Source organism: Camellia sinensis, chromosome 10 (genome assembly GCF_055761805.1).
Source record: "Camellia sinensis isolate YWXY chromosome 10, ASM5576180v1, whole genome shotgun sequence".
Taxonomy (NCBI): domain Eukaryota; kingdom Viridiplantae; phylum Streptophyta; class Magnoliopsida; order Ericales; family Theaceae; genus Camellia; species Camellia sinensis.
In genome coordinates this window covers 3,089,428-3,102,634 of record NC_138970.1, presented here as the reverse complement: position 1 = coordinate 3,102,634, position 13,207 = coordinate 3,089,428, and the positions used below count along the sequence as shown (strand labels likewise).

Here is a 13,207-nt window from a genome sequence, read left to right as displayed (position 1 = left end):
GTTCTACATCAATCTCAAATAATTTTATATAGAATTATATTGTTGTAGTGGTGCAATTGATTTTGATGAGTTTGTGCATATGATGACAACCAAGATTGGAGAAAGGGACACTAAAGAAGAGCTTATGAAAGCATTCCACATTACTAACTTTTTTTTTTTTTTAAAGATGTGTGAAAATAAAGAAGAGCTTATGAAAGCATTCCACACGAAAGAAGAGCTTATAAAAATGTGTGAAAATATGATTATGCTTGCCTTATTTTGTCCTTTTTTTTTTACTAACTGTTTTTTTGTCATTTGAATATAGAGAACAATATCTGCCATAGACATTCAACAAATTGCAAAGGAGCTGGGCCAGAGCTTTATTGACAAGGAGATTCAAGAGATAATAGAGGAAGCAGATCGTGATCGTAAGTTCGCCTCTTTTTATTATGATTTGCATTATTCTTATGTTGTGTGCTTCAGGTATTTGTTTGAACCTCCAGACACACTATATTTTAGAATTGTTTTGTTAGTGCCACTATCAAACCTTTTTTCCCTTTTTTATGCGATCTGCATTCGTTGTTGAACTGAAGTTTCTACTATGTAAACTGGCCATTTGTGTTAGAGTGGCTTTCAAAAATAGCAATTTACATATGTTGAATTGATTCACACAGTTGTACTGGTCTAAATATTTCTTTAATAGAATTATTAGTTGCATAATAACTAACTCATTGCTAACCTTCTTCCCTTTGTTAGTTTCCCTTTCTATGCTCTACTATTTCCAAGCTATTAATTCAATTAAATGACATTGCCAACCACTGTCACACCAATGAATACCATCGCAATCACCAACATCTCCCCGTCATCATCACATGTTGATGATTATATTCAAGCATCATTAACCCAACACCAGTTAAAATCTTCATTATTGACCAAATAAGCCTCTGTGTGTGTGTGTGTGTGTGTGTGTGTGTGTCTCATGTACGCAATCGCAATTACGCATACACTTGTGGGCATAGTAGTTGATGACACAAAAATATTAATGAAATATCCATTGGTTCCTAATACATAAATCTAAAAAGATCACCCATTCAGGAAAAGAAAATAACATTGTGAATTCTATAGAATTTCATAAACAACAGTGTAATAGGAGATTTACAGAGAAAGAAATATTTGAGATTGAAGTTTGTGTTTAATATGTGTATAATAATGATATGCTGGCTTGAGGATTTTTTTTCGTGAATACTTTTTTTTCTTTTTCTTTTTTTTGGCTTTTTTGGCTATTTGATTATTGAAAAAAATAGAGGATAATTTCATAGCTTTTGAAATTGTGAGATTGGGTTTTACTTGGTTGAGTTTGACTTGATGAATTTGATGGGACTTTTGTCTTACGTGTCAAAAGGTGGACTGTTAAATTGAATCATAGGCTAAGATTTTATATTCTAATCCAACGGTTCAAATTTTATCTTTTCCTCTCTTTTTTTTTTTCCTTCCAAAAATGAAAAAATCTTGGAAAGACAATTCTTAGATCTTTTTAAGGTTAATGATTCAATTCTTATAATATTTTCTTATGTGCATTGAAATATTTCTTTCTCATGTCTATCTTTTGTCAAAAAAAGGTTAGCTTAGTTATATCTTGGAGATGTTTTGGCGGTCGACCACCTGGTGGATGAAATTATTTGTTGGTTGTATAGAGCTTGACTTTATGAAATACATATATTTTTTGTTTGTTGACTTTACTACTACATATGTTTCTACTCATTTGCACCTTTTGCAAGGTTGGGGTAATGTGGCATATCTAAAAATTTTGGGATTTATTAATTTCTAAGAAAAATGGTAAGATTCATTAATATTGTCTTCTGATTCATTATTTTTATTTAATGTTTAGAGTCAAATTATTATTTTCAAACTGTGTAGATTTGCAAATCTTTTATTAGTTGTTAATTTTAATAAATAGATTCTACAAAGCAAAGTAGTAAGTGATTGATGTGTTTTATTGATAGATTCAGTTGGAAACACAGCTCATTTTGATAAATTGTTTAATTTTAGTAAAATTTGATGGCGAAAAATGATTGGTAGGTTATTAGTTTGGCATTTGTATATCTATGTGATTTTTTATTAATTCCTTCAATGATATATTTTATTCATGGTATATGAATTAACTTTATAACTTTTGTCAATAATGGGCTCTTCTTTTTTTTTCTTTTTTCTTTTTTTTTGGGAATAATTAGGGATATGTTCTGCTTAAAAGTGGTTGGCCACTTTGCGAAATGTCCTACTTATATCTGTAATCTACACCAGCCATTTTTTATATTTATATATATTTTTAGAAACTATAGAGTTGTAGTCTAAATGAAATGGGATTGAAGTTTATGAAAATATGTTTTATTTGTTGCTATAAATTGATTTGCTTCTCCTATATTTTGGATCTTGTAGACACCCCATTTTTGACCGTCCTCAAGACTTGGACGTCATCGTTTGAACACTCGATGATTATCCATGTTCGTGTTCGCCTTGAGTTCTCGGAGGTTTCGACCGCGCGCCTTGCCTCAAGACCTTTCGACTTGTTTGTTTTGTGCTTGGTTGTAGACCAAACACTTGTGTGATTGCTTCTAAGGGCAGGGAATGGCTTGTTGGCCATCCCCACACCTCACCGGCCATGGCCTGAGGCCACCAGCCCTGTTTTTTGGTGTTGGCCGGTCAGCATTGTTTTTGGTCGGCCGGCCATTGTTTTAATCAATCGGCCACTTTTTCTGGCCGAGACCTTTTCTTGGGGAGGCTTAACCCTTCTGAACCTTTGGTTTAGCTTCTTGTGGGAGGCTTGACCCTTTTGAACCTTTGGTTTAGCTTCTGGGGGGTGGCTTGACCTTTTTGAACCTTTGCCTAGCTTCTCCAAGAAGCTTGAACCTTTCTTTGCTTCTTGAGGAAGCTTGACCCCTTTGCTCTAGCTTCCTCAAGAAGCTTGACCCTTTTTGCTTTAGCTTCCTTAAGAAGCTTGGCCCTTTGCTCCAAGCTTCCAAGAGAAGCTTGGACCTTTGTTCTTCTATAAGAGGGAACCTCTCCCTCACTAGAAAAGGTTCAGATTTTTGGCCAAGGCTCCATACACATATATCTCTCTCTATATCTCCTCCATTTTAGCTCAAAAATATAAGGTTCTTGGCCCCATTGCACTACAACTCTTAGCCCAACCCTTCCACCTTCGGTCTAAGCATCTTGGAGGCCATTTTCAGAGGCTAAGGGACTAGTTTTTGGGTCTAGAGTTGCTGGAGTTCTTGGCTACAAGGGTAACACTCATTTTCCCTCTTTTATTCTCCATTTTTGCACAAGCTTTTAGCCTGTCATGCATGCTATTTTGAGCTTAGTGTATAACTGATAAAAGTTCTGATTTTTCATGCTTTTGATCTTTGTTTAAGATCACTTTTGTGTTTGGGGTTGCTTACCCCCTCTTAGGCCTTGTTTGGCCTCCTTTTTGTACCTTTTTTGTGAGCTTCGGGACCACCTTGTATTGGACTTCTCACCACTAAAATCCAGAGGGATTTCAATGGTGGGGATGGTGTTTTGAGGTCCTAAGAAGGAGAGGGCCATCCCCTCTCCTTGTTGTCTTCAATACTTGTCATATTTGCCTCATATGTGAGCACTTTTGTTAAGTTCATGTTGGCCATGTCTTAGCTGGTATTTGTGGTTATTTTTCTGTCATATGCCACTGTTTTTGAATATCTTGGTCAATCCATGCTTGGTGTGTACACTTGTAGTGTAAATTTTGCAAACTAGTCTTGTTTGCTTCATGTTTGAGCATGTCCTTCTAGCTCATGTTGGCCTCATTTCAGTGGGTTTTTTGTCATATTTTGGCATGCCATGAATCTTTTTTTGGCTGGTTTGGTGGTCCCTCACATGCTTTATAGGCTTATAGTGTAACTCATGCTTACTAGCTTACATTGCATGTTGTTTTGGCCCTCCATTCTAGCACATTTTGACCTTGCTCTAAACTGATTTTGTTCATGATTTGGGCTTCCTCAGCTCTATTTTGTGGCCACATGGTCGAAAAATGCTTGCCATGCATACTTGTTGTGTAATAGCATTGACTAGTTTTGAGTTTTGAGCACTCTTGCATGCCTAACTTGAAGTATTCGCATGTGTTGGCATCATTGAGCATGATATTTCAGAGCTTATAGAGGTTCTACACTTCCATATTTTTCATGTTTTAAGTGCTCCTTAGAGTTGTGGTTGTACACCCCATTTATGAGTCATTGCATGAGCTTCATGTAAATGCATTCTGAGCCACCATCCCAACACATTTTGCCACTGATTTTGGTCTGCATAGGGACTGTTTGGGGTTGGTTTCATCATTTGAGCATCGCTTTGCATGTCTATAGTGTATTGCACTTCACTAGCTTCGGTGCTTAAGTCTTTAACAATGCATTACATGAGTGTTTGCATGCTTCGGAGTCATTTTTGGAGTCATTTAATATACCATTTCAGAGCTGGAATGTATGCCATGTTTCATCTTTGCCATGCTCTTGGAGAGTTGCATCTTGTGCTTTAGGCTCGGGGCCATTGCATTGTGCATGTTTGCATGAGTTTCGGTGCCTTGTTTTCATCATCTTGGCCACTGATTTTGGCATGCTTGAGAGTTACCCATGTTAGTGTAAGTTCATCTTACCATGTTGTTGCATACTTGTTTCATTTTGCATGTTGTTGCATGCTATACATGTCCACATGTTTAGGTTGTATGCCTATTGCATATTGCATGTTAACATGCTCATGTTGCATTAGATTTGTTGCACACTTGAGTTATTTGCATGCTTGCTTGCTTGCCTAGGTTGCATTGCATTGTGTGTGCATCTCTTGCCTCTTGATCAATCATGATAGAGGTTGGGGCCCTTTATGTGTTTTGTGCATTTCATTCCATATTGAGTTGCACACTTGACTCTTTGGCCATCATGCATGAAAATGCATGATTGGTGGCCCGAGGGTCGAGGACCATCCTCCTTTGAGTTCATAACATGATAAGGAGGGTGGTCATGAACACATTGCTTTGAAAATGCATTGCCATGCTCTATTTGCCCTCTGCTGCTGCAAAACAGGATTCTGCAGGAAGAGTTGGCCGACCGACCACATTCAGTGCCGGTCGGCTATTCATTTCTGGCTGAGAGCTATACAACTAGTCGATGACCACTTTTCCATGGCCGGTGACTATTCCTCTTGGTCGGTGACCTTCCACAGTGCTCAGAAGGTGGTCCAGAAGCAGCCTTAGGACTTGTGCAGTCTTTCGAGGTGCAGAGTAGTGTAAACAGAGGCAACATGTGGCATGGTGACAGATTTCCAAGCGAGGCGAATCGAGCATGCAAGCATTTGACCCTCTTCCCGAGGCAGCTTTACTGCTTTAGTAGTTTAATTAATTTAGGATTTTGTAATATTTAATTAGCTAGAGTAGTTAATTATTTATTTGTGTTGTATTATTTATTCGGACCCTCCGAGCGAGGGCATAATTGTAATAAGTGTGCATGTGTGTGATGTATGTCTTCCAACCCCACGTCTTCCTCCCTTTTATTTACCAGCTTATGATGGTTAGATTAGGGCATGTTTCAATTAGTATATTTATGCTCGCATGTTTGCATCCATTCATCTGTCTTGCATGCACCGGGCTCGGCGCATCATACTAACTGCATTGTATTTCAATTCCAAGTTGAATACATGTTATCTGTTGCATTTCATATACCATGTTTAGAATAGCCGAGCCTATCTGAGTTGCATTTTGCATGTGTTACATTAGCCATCTTAACATGACCTAGGATCATGCATTGGTTACTAACTAGTTTCTGTTTTGGCTTGGAGTACTCGGTGAGTGTTTATGCTTTAGCATCCTTGCATGCGTGTGAGTGACTGCCATGATAGCATGCTTACCATGAGACTATTTGCTTATGTGATATAACTGCCTGAATGCCTGTGGGTGGAGGTTGGGTGATTTGAATTGGAACAATGCATTGAATGAGAGTTTTAAGCCCACTTGAGAGTGGCAAAATCATGTTACCTGAGGGTGGCAAATTCGCATTTTAGCCTACTTGCGAGTAGCAAACCGTTTCAAAAGCAAACATGAGGTGTTTTGTTCCAATTCAGGCGATCCAATCTATACTTGTATGCTGTGTGCATCACGTAGTAAATCTAGGCTAATAACCGGAATAAGAGCACATAATGTTTTCAAAACTCAATATCATGGTTAGTAGAGGCCGATCTTTGATCGGGCGAGCGGGGGTGCTCACAAAGTGACCTTTTCCAATCGTACCCAAGTTCCCAAACCGAGGCAACTTTGGTGATGACGGACACGTGGCCTTAGGCAAACGAGTCAGGGTTTCCTAAATTCTCCAAAATAAAATATTTAGGTGGCGACTCTGTATCTGGCAAAGCAGTCCATGTTTGACACTTCTTTCTAAAAATCAGTTTTTCAAAAACGATTTGCCGGATTTAGACTCTTTGGTGATTTATCAATCTCGCATTGCACTTTGCAAGATTAGATTAAGGACCGTGACATTTGAGTCTGAACTGTAGTGAACCCACAATGAATAGAACGGGATTCCCTCCCGGGACGTTCGGGGCACGTCTACAAGTCTTTAACTCTAACTTCTGACTTAGTTCTACATAGATTTGCTTCTTTCTATGTCAATATTTTTTTCTTGCAATGTAACCTCTCTCTTACAAGATGTGCTTGGCCAAAAAAATTAGTGCCAAAAAGGGTAGACTTTGGACCAAAACTCATTGAACGACCAATTTTATGTACAACATCACTACCATAGAGGTGGTGTACTGGATTGAAAGGAATTTTGCATATTTAGATTAGCTTGGAATTTCGACTTGTAGTGTCTTCAAATTGATGATTGATTAGAGGAAGGAAAAATGTTGTTTTTCCATTTTATTTATTTGACAGTTTGATTGAGCTTCTTTCCCTGTTTTCCTTTTCCCCATGTTGTAATCTTCTGGAATAAAATGTCACATTAAACTCTAAGGTAGTGTTTGGTTCACTGTAATAAAGTGTAAAGATTCCTTATACTTCTCATGTTTGGTTGACTAAAAGAATAATGAAAAATTCATTGCAATGGGAGTCATCATTAACCATTATAAGGGAATGATTATTCCATAGGGAAATGTAAGGAATAACCATTTTAGTGAACCAAATAAAGCATAAATGAGATTGAAGTGTTTCAAATATAATTAGTGTTCTGATAAATGATTTGGGTCATTTTGATAAATGTGTGAATTGGATTTCCTTTTTCTAACATGTAAAGTAGTGTTTTGTGATATTTTATTTTTATTTGATTGCTAGAAATTAGAATTATAGAGAGAAAGAAATAGCCTGTTGTACTTAAATTATGGCGCAATTAAATAATCAAACAATCATTGTACATCCCATTAGTATTTAAACCCAATCTATTTATAGCACTATTAAATGAGTTATTTCTTCACTATAGATCTTGAACAACCTCTTCAACAACCTTGGAGTTCATTTTAATTTAAATCATGGACAACATTCATGTTTAGTTTATATTTTATTAATCAACGCTTAATTTCTTACTTATTATTTAAGATTTTTCTCATAATCAAATGCTTTTGTATTATTTTTTACAGGTATATGATATGTTGGAGGAAACAGTAATCTTAGATCTATATACTAATTTTTTTATTTAATCTACATTTCTTAATATAATTTCTCTTTTACCTTTCAAATGCATTTCTATATATACACAGATTTAGTTTCTTCAATACAAAAATGTCAGTGTTGTGATCCATAATCAAATTGATTAAACATAAATGCCATTGGTATTCAGTTTTCTCTATGTTTGTGGGGTAAGCCCACTAATCAAATTTATTTGCTTCTCATATTTTTCCTTAATAATTTTTGCTTATTTTTTAAAAGGCAAAGGAAAAGGTAAGGGTAAAGGAAAATGAGAAGCTTAAAGGAAAAAGAAAGGAAAACTACCCAAGAAAGGGAATAAAAAATACACAGGTGCTATGATTCTTTTCAAGTTTGTTTTGGAGCATGTGTAATAAAAATCATGGGGGAGTGTGATATTTTGAAGCATGCATAATCTATGTGTAATTTTTTTTTACTGTAAACTTTGTGATGATGGGCATAGTGCTTTTAATCCTTAATATTACTAATTATGCATCCTTAAAAAACAATACACTAGATTATGCATCCTTAAAAAACAATACACTAGAAAAAAATTATAGAGGATTTTTTACAAAGATATATAAAATTTTCCAATTAGAAGAGGGAAGTAACTAAAGTTTAAAAAAGAATACAAATGATGAAGAAGGAAATAAATTTAAAGGGTATTTTAATTAAAATTTTGTTTAAATTATGATCAAGTCAAACTTTTGTAGGATTGGGGTGAAAAAGCTATGGAGCTGAAGAGGATAAATAAGACTATATTACTCCGATGGAATTGTAACAAGGTATCCTTTCTCCATATTATTTCAATAGCTATTTTTCGTATTGTTTTAATATGCTAATGTTATTGTTTTTTAAACATTAGATTATTGTGCATGCTCCTTGCTGGAAAAAGTACACAGAAGTTGATACATGGTCATTTCAAAATGTGATGGAGAACAAGTTTGAAGGCGTCCAAGTACTTTTTGTAAAAGAATGAGTTTGAAGACATTATATGGCATACATTTTGCAAAGTCAACAAATATTTTGTAAAGTATATCCTTGATGTCAATCACTTTTGTAAAGCTTCCTACTGCTATTTTTGTAAAGTCTCTTATCAATGTAAAATATTGGACCTTATGGATGGTTATTTAGTGTGGACTGTAAAGTGCTCTTGAAAATTCACTACATTTAATTGTAACAATTTAATTTAGTATCTTTGCATATTTTGGTGGAAGTCACATATGCTTGACATGGATTTTTGCGTAAATTTAGTGCCTATTGTGCAGGATGTTAGAGTTACATTGAAAAAGACTAATTTATTAGTGGGTTGAAGGAGGAGGATGTTATAGTATTGTTGTCTCTTAATATTTAGATACTTAACTGTAGGTCCCCCCCTCCTTATTTGATCATGGTTATGGATTTTATGTTTTTTGATTAAGAAAGACCCATGTATTTTGATGCACTATTTTCATGATTTGTTTCTGTATTCATTTATCTTTTCAGGACCTCTGACATTCCAACACAGCTGGTTGTGAAAGTAGATTGGATTTGTTGTATCATCCATGATATTCTGGTATCAACAATAAGGTTAGTCTTCAAAGTAACTTGGGTTAGTTTTATTTCATTTATTTATAAGTAGTTAGTTGAAACTGTGAAAAAGTTGGAAGGATTTGAACTATTCCTATTGATATTTGATGTTTTATTAGACTGACTTGAACTATTTGTTAAACATGGCTAATTTTGAAATTATGTTAGAGAATGAGGTGGGAACTCTCGAAGGCACCACCTCAATTATGTGAATGAGGTGGGAAGCTTACATTCATGATAAATTCATTAGGAAATAAAAGATTTGAAATTTATTAGTTATTTTTTTTAGTTTTAAATTGGAGTGATTATAATTTTGAATTGATTGATTATAATTGAATTTCGTAGCACGTGTGGTATCAAAAAAAATTTGTTCGCAGTGCCTTCAGCCATAGGTTATCCTTACATGGGTGGGTCTGTTGGGTGCTAGCCTTGCTAGATTGGTGGGTCCAAATCGGCAACATCACGGCAACAAATCATCTGTTTCTTAATGCTCAATAGGTTAGCTCTCTCTCTCTCTCTCTCATACACACACACGCACATACACAACTTCAATATGACTATTTGTTCATTCCTTATGAGGTTCAACTTCTCTCTTTAAAATTTATTAGAGCATTCCATTTTTCGGTACATGGATCTTAGCCCGAAATTTAAGAAATTAGGATACTTTGCCAGTGCTGAATTTATCTGTGAATAGAATCAATAATTAACTTATCTTTTCCCTACAAATTTGGATAATTTGTTTGTTTGTTTGTTTGTTTGTTTTTTTTTTTTCATCCCATCATCCCCGCCATCAACAACAATGCTCTCACTCTCTATCAAATCAAATGGGGATTGAGGAAAAAATTGGTTTCATGTTAAAACCCATATTCTTTTTTTCCCAGGTTAGTCAAATAGGTTAAGGATTGTTAACATTAAATGGGTTAATGTGAAAGGTTAACCTAACTGTTAACATTAAGCTGAAAATAAAATATTTTTGGTATTTATTAAATACTTTTGTATTTACTTAATCTTTATCTGGCACATTATTCAGTGGTGATTTGCAGAATGATTAGTTGTGGTGTAGAGGATGTGAGCAGTGGGTTTTGTTTTGGGGTAATGTTCTTATACTTTTTATAAAAGATATATTTTGGTGATTTGTTTGGAGAAGTGCTCTTACTGATTTTGGATTTGGTGCTTCTTCATTTCTAAAAGATATATTTTGGTGATTCTTTTGGATATATTTATTTATTTATTTTAGTTTAGAAGCATTGTTTTTGTATCTAAGAAGCTTTCAATTGTAGTAAGAGTGTTTAAAAACAGAAAATCACTTCCAATTTAATTGCTTTATTTACATTTATAGTAATTTGTATATGAAACATTGTGTTTGTGTGTGAAGCATTGTTTTCCTATGCATTTTGTTAGTTTAAATTAACATGGTATATGAATCATTTTGTATATGAAGCATGGTAATTTAAATTGAATTTTTTAAATTGGTTTAACAAAGAAGCCTTCTATTTGTTAGTCCACTTTCAAATTCTATTTTTTTTCAGTGTAATGATTTAACTATGTTTATTGTGGAATCTAATCTCTTTTTGTTCTTGATAGTATTGATTGGCAAATTATTGATATTGACATAAAACAGTGTATCTTTAGCTTAAATTTTATATTATTGATATTAGCGGGTTTAGAATTTTATATTATTATGTGTGTGGTTTTGATTGATTTCTTAGTCTAAAGAAACTAACAAAATGCATAGGAAAACAATGTGCAACCTTTATTTTTTTTTCCCTCGATATTTAATGTACATTTGTAATCTCATCATACACCACCAGGTCAACCCACCTGTGTTTGGATTTTGTTTTAGGCTGAAGATTCATAATGGAATGATTCCCACTCACTCCCACCCCGTATCTCAATTGAAATTTTGGTTTTGTTTAATTGATACAAAGGTATTCAATTTCTATGGAATTCGAAACTTTACCAATATAAGTAAGAAGATAAATTCAATAAACCAATTATAAATTCAATATCTAGAAAATTTTGATTTATTGAGTTATTGATATTGTTTAATTGGCATGAGTTATTGATATAAAAGGTAAATTCATGGGTGAATTTGTTTTAGACTTACAGAAGTTAAGTCAAAGTTTTTATTTACTAAGATTTCAAATTCATGGCTTCTTTGTGTTAATGATAGATATTAGATTTTTTTTTTTCTTTCTTCAGTTAATTGGTTTTGAATTTCATAACTTAATTATTTGGATTTGTAGTATCATCCTGTTCAATCTTTGATTAATCTCATTAACAAAAGTCTTCTTATTTACATAGAATCCTCTAATTGGTTGTTTATAATTTCATCATTATCGGTTGGTTTAACAGAGAACCTTTATATTTGTTAGTCTACTTTCAAATTCTATTTTTTTATAGTGTAATGATTTAAATACGTTTATTGTGGAATCTAATCTCTTTTTGTTCTTGGTATTATTGATTGGCAGGTTTAGAATTTTATATTATTGTGTGTAGTTTTGATTGATTGCTTGAATTAGATGGTTTGATTCTTGGTCTAAAGAAACTAACAAAATGCATAGGAAAACAATGTGTAATAACTCATGTCTTTGTTAGATTTATTCAATTAAGTTGATTTGATAGTATTGGGTAATAGTAAAATCAACTTATACTGCCTTTTGGGTATAAATAGGACAGTTTCATGATTTTATCGTAAAAGAAACACATTTCATCGTAAAAGAACCACCCGTGCATATGGCACTCCAAGTTAAAAAAAAAAAAGAAGCCACATTCAAGTTTTTTTTTACACAACGTGCATGGTTTTAGTAGGAAATGTTTTAAAACACAACTTTGAGCACTCAAGTACAATCTCTTCAATCATTCCAATTTTTTATCTTATTGAGGTGATGGTAATTTTCACTTTATAGTTAAGCCTTCTAATTGTTCATTAGGCACTACCTAATAAATTGTAATATAGAAATTTATTACACATACATACAATCTCTTCCCATCACCAACCTAAATTATTCGATCTCATGTAATTGTTTTGTTTATTGAATCCTTGGCACTCGATTAGAGTGATATATTTTGCCTTTGACTTTTAAATTTGTTTTTTCTTCAAATTTCAGGTGTATAAAAGTGGCAGTTGTCCATGATATTGCAGAAGATAACATCTTTGCATTTACATTTTTTTATTGGGTTTCTCATTACGCATTCTTTTGCTGTGATGAGTATATTGAAGAAACACAATGATAGTGAGAATTTTGAGTAAATTGTTGTATAATAATTAATTGGGCAAAGCTTTTTGTCATGAGCCTGCCTGTAATGGGATTCCAAATTAGATGTAATTATTTATTTTCATTTGTTTTCGTGTATTATCTAAATTATTTTCGTGTGTTGATGGTTGGCTCTTTCATTCTAAATTGGATGATCTTTTTATTTTTATTTTTTTTTATTATTATTTTTTTTTAAAGCTAGAATGATTACTCTTTTGTACTAAAATGTTCATTCACCATTTCTTGAAGCTTTGAAATTTGATTAAGCGAAAATGTTATTCAGTTATAATACTAATTTAGACGCATTCTTTTATTAAAGGTTGCCCCATTCTAACCCACTATATATGTGTTATCTTTGCTTATGAAGGTTGCCCCATTCTAACTCACTATACATTAAACTTTAATTATGAAGTTTGCCAAAACTATAATTTGTTATTTGGACTTATGTGTGAAGTTTTATATTGCAATGAAATTGCTGTCATTTTGAATTAATTTATGCAATTTTCTGTATTAGTGAAATTGTTATCATTTTGAATTAATTTATTTTAATTAATGTTTGTAACGTATGTGATATCAATATTATTTTCACCGTGCCTTCAGGCACGGGCATGCACCAGTATATATATATTATAAAGAGGCCAATTGTTGCACTAGTCTTCCTAGAGAACGAACACAAAGACAAAGACAATAAGGCTTTTGTGCAAGGAACGGCGTCGTCGTGGGGCTCTGTCGTGTG

At 33.6% G+C, this 13,207-nt stretch overlaps 1 long non-coding RNA gene across 3 annotated transcripts; it reads left to right on the top strand.

Annotated features, from left to right (window-relative positions):
• The first annotated feature begins 283 nt into the window (after nt 1-283).
• On the top strand, nt 284-12,558 carry LOC114306406 (uncharacterized). Of its 3 annotated transcripts, none has more exons than XR_014343057.1 (6): nt 284-407; nt 7,889-7,978; nt 8,359-8,673; nt 9,131-9,214; nt 9,592-9,712; nt 12,325-12,558. It is a non-coding gene; the product is annotated as an uncharacterized LOC114306406 (long non-coding RNA). The 3 variants fall into 3 exon arrangements; XR_014343056.1 differs by having other exon boundaries at nt 8,359-8,678; XR_014343055.1 differs by having other exon boundaries at nt 286-407; nt 8,359-8,430.
• Nucleotides 12,559-13,207: the final 649 nt, after the last annotated feature.